This window comes from Oncorhynchus kisutch, linkage group LG5, assembly GCF_002021735.2.
Source record: "Oncorhynchus kisutch isolate 150728-3 linkage group LG5, Okis_V2, whole genome shotgun sequence".
NCBI lineage: Eukaryota > Metazoa > Chordata > Actinopteri > Salmoniformes > Salmonidae > Oncorhynchus > Oncorhynchus kisutch.
The window spans coordinates 37,278,513-37,282,843 of record NC_034178.2 but is presented as its reverse complement, the minus strand read 5'-3'; the positions used below and the strand labels follow the sequence as shown (position 1 = coordinate 37,282,843).

The following is a 4,331-nucleotide window of genomic DNA, read 5'->3' as shown; positions in this document are numbered from 1 at the left end:
TGGCCTAGACAGTCTCCAGATCTCAACCCCATAGAAAATCTTTGGAGGGAGTTGAAAGTCCGTGTTGCCCAGCAACAGCCCCAAAACATCACTGCTCTAGAGGAGATCTGCATGGAGGAATGGGCCAAAATACCAGAAACAGTGTGTGAAAACCTTGGGAAGACTTACAGAAAACGTTTGACCTCTGTCATTGCCAATAAAGGGTATATAACAAAGTATTGAGATAAACTTTTGTTATTGACCAAATACTTATTTTCCACCATAATTTGCAAATAAATTCATTAAAAATCCTACAATGTGATTTTCTGGGAAAAAAAATCTCTTTTTGTCTGTCATCGTTGAAGTGTACCTATGATGAATATTACAGGCCTCTCTCATCTTTTTAAGTGGGAGAACTTGCACAATTGGTGGCTGACTAAATACTTTGTTGCCCCACTGTAGGCCTACCTACAGTATAATTACTATGTGATGTAAATAGCAAGTACATGTATGTGCCTACATGTTGTATTTGGAGTGAATTTAAGAGTGAGGATTGAGTCCATACGAATAGCCTACAGAACCTGCACATCCTTCCCAGAGCCGCAAAGTCCAAATAACTATCAGGTTCACTCAGCTGGAGGAGTTCCTTTTACGAGACGAATAATATGTGCTGTAGGCCATGGTTGGAAATGGAACGGAGGCATCAGACAGATGCTTGATTTTCATGTGTGTTGTAACTGTAGGGATCCTCAGACAATCCTTATGTGAACAAAGATGGTGAGACATGGTTGAAATGGAATACTTGATATCACCAGAAGAGTCTGTATTTAGGTGATCTGTCTAGTAGATTAAGTTTGCCGGTGAGAGGATGTGCTTGAAAACGTTCACAGCTGTAGGTATTTAAAGAATATATGTATTCTGCAACATTTCACAAACCTTAGGTTGACATCATATTGTTGAAATAGAGGTAGCTAACAAGTACTAATGTTAAATCTGTCAACCTGGCCTGCTTTAGTCACACACACACACACACACACACACACACACACACACACACACACACACACACACACACACACACACACACACACACACACACACACACAAAATACAAAAATAAATAAACAGACCAAACACCACTACAATAAAAAGGCGACAACTGAAGTTCTGCTTCAAAGGCAACCCCCGTTTTATTTCAGTCTTGAATATCAGACACTGCATGCTTCACTGCACTGGGGAGCTGGAATCTCATAACTAATACTAAACACAGCACCTGCTGTATGCACTGACTGCCAGGCTGACAGAGACTGAAAAGAGCTTAGATGTGCATATGAGAGTCAGAAAGCCAAACTCCCTCTCAAGCTCCTTGCTGCACGCCGTGCTACATTCATCTCCAAAAGGGGGCTGGGTCAAACTTTAAAACTCTTAGCTGCTCTTCTTCTCCTTTTCATTTCCTTACAAACCTCTGCCACATCAGCTGCAGTTCTGCTTGTGACCTCAGAGAAGCAGCTGGATTCTTGTTATCCCCCTCTCTGCAGGGGATAGCATGAAGAATGAGGAGCTGGGAGGGAGGAGAGAAGAAAGAGATACTGGAGGTGGGCCACTGTGCTTAATACATAAATAGTCAACATGATAGAGGCACATGCTTGTGGTAGATTTTTTCTTTATTATGGTGATTATTATTCGGGATCCATGTAGTCTCCAGACAGCCATAAAAAATGCATGGTACCTAAGAGTTCCATGCTCAGAGGAAATGTCAATAAAGCTATCAAAGCAATCAGGGCGGTGGTGGTGGGGGGGGGGGGGGGGGAGTGATAACTCATGCTGTGCCTACAGAGATCACAGTGGAGGGAGGGGAGGGGTGAGGAGGCATGAGGTCACATGATACTCCGCGTTGTGATCCTGTATACTCTTGGGAAACAAACACGCTTTATTCAAGGGTGAGATTTCAAGTGTGACTTGATGCAAACACGTCTCTGTGTTTATGCTTACGCTGGGGCTTATGCACTGCTACTATTTCTCTTAAGGGGATGTTTGACAAATACAACAGCTACTTGAGAATCAGTTACATCAAAAAACATGGGCTGAGTTAGGTATGCATTAGGTATGATTAGAAAAATAATTCAGAGGCATGCTTTTTTGTGTGTGACAACAGCAATGCTGATTAATTTTAATATGTGACCCAATAGTGCTGTATACATGTATATGTAAAAAAAATATACATATATATAGTGCTGTATATCATTTTGGTAAATTAATAAAACGTGCAAGTCAATTAGTAATTCACCAATGTAGTGGAAACCAGAAAAAAACTATAATTTGCAAGATTTCCATACTGTCGTAATGACCGTTGTGTCTTGACTGAATGGCAAATAATTTCAACGGCTAGAATTGCCCAAGACACACCTCCATCTTAATAGTGACCAACACTGGTAATAACCCATAACCCATCAACATTGTTTCCACGTCATTTCAACAAAACAATTAAATGTGATGACGTTGAATCAACATTTTCAGCCAACTTTTTTGTTGTTGAACTTTTTACCCCTTTTTCTCCCCGCCGGTTACGACAGAGCCTGGGCGCGAACCCAGAGTCTCTGGTGGCACAGCTGGCGCTGCAGTACAGTGCCCTTAACCACTGCGCCACCCGGGAGGCCTTCACCCAAATTTTAACCTAAATCCAATGGCATGGTGACATTTTATGTTGATTTGAATTCACAACTCAACCAATGCAAATCAAAAATAGACACACTGTGGGAAGTAACTTGCTGTGGGAAGTAACTTGCTGTGGGAAGTAACACACTGTGGGAAGTAACACACTGTGGGAAGTAACACACTGTGGGAAGTAACACACTGTGGGAAGTAACACACTGTGGGAAGTAACATTCTATGGGAAGTAACACATTGTGGGAAGTAATTTGCTGTGGGAAGTAATTTGCTGTGGGAAGTAATTTGCTGTGGGAAGTAACACACTGTGGGAAGTAACATTCTATGGGAAGTAACATTCTATGGGAAGTAACATTCTATGGGAAGTAACATTCTATGGGAAGTAACACACTGTGGGAAGTAACACACTGTGGGAAGTAACACACTGTATGTAGATGACTGTGGGTGAGAGAGTGAGATTGGAGGCCCATTAACCTTGTTTTCCAGTGTTGTGTGGAGGTATCCTCCACTATCTGAAGCCCTCATCGCTTTGGTAACCACAGGGGACCCACTACTAATTAACCTTGTGGAGACACCCTCTGTAGCAGGAGACTGGGGGGAGAATATTAAGGAGATGTTCAGAGGGCCATTAGCAAGAAGATTAACACATCCAATTTTTAAGTGGCTTTTTGACACAAAACCAATATTTGTCTGAACTCCCGGTACTCCTCTGCATGGCCTGGCAGAATTCTAAGTGACACTTGTGTTTTCACCCTCTGAAACTTCATATATCATACAGCTGTATTACTAGGATTCATGATCTTTATTGGATATCTGTATCGAGTGTGTATATTACCAAGATACAGTACATGATGTTTATTGAGTATCGGTGGAAAAATGTAAGCTCTTTACGGGAGGAACTAGCTTAGAGCAGGCTGGATCAGGCTTACAGTCTTCTTGCAGTCGACAGTCATAGAACGCAAGCAATATCGCCAACTCTTATGTAAAATCATTGTCATGCACTAGTGACTTATTCAGCAATCCTGGTGCAGTGAGGGAGGAAAATGGATACAATCCATTTACTTCATTGGAACATACAGATATAGCTGGTCTACAAACAAACAACAAAACAAAGTACAAAGGTGAAATGTATGACTTGTCTTATCTCTGATTCGTGGTTTAATGCGTGTGAATGTTCTGTTATTGTAATATGAGAACACTGAATGTGCCTCTTGTTTTTTCTTTTCAATAGTTTATCTGAATATGCCATCAGAGTTCCGTCTCAGCAGGCTGTGGTTCAACCTTTATCAAAGAGAATAGGACCCCTTCCTCTCCGCATTATTCTGACTTTATCTGAAAAGCACACCTGGTTGATATGTGGAACTTGGACCATTCTTATCTTTACATCCTTACTCTGCATTTCACAGTAAGAAAGTTTCACATTGGCGACATGAAAAAAATCTGAAATCTGAATGAAAAATTCAAGGGTCACTTCACAAGAAATCAACACAGTACCTCTGGCTTCCTTTGTGTCTCTCTTCATAGTTTTTAAAACTCTATTGAGAGAAAGGACACTGTCCTATCTCGGCGGAAATTGGCTGTTAATCGCACCTCAATACAAACAGTGTGGAGGGATGATCACCTCATAACCCCTCATTGATTCGTACATGTGTTATGTAGTTCCCGTGCAGGGTGGCTGGGTGACA

General features: G+C 41.5%; 1 long non-coding RNA gene across 1 annotated transcript; it reads right to left on the bottom strand.

Moving 5' to 3' along the window:
- Positions 1–1,144: 1,144 nt before the first annotated feature.
- Positions 1,145–3,232, bottom strand: LOC116374094 (uncharacterized). The gene is made up of 2 exons (XR_004209907.1): positions 3,121–3,232; positions 1,145–1,540 (listed from the first exon to the last, which is right to left on the bottom strand). It is a non-coding gene; the product is annotated as an uncharacterized LOC116374094 (long non-coding RNA).
- Between the last annotated feature and the right edge of the window lie 1,099 nt (positions 3,233–4,331).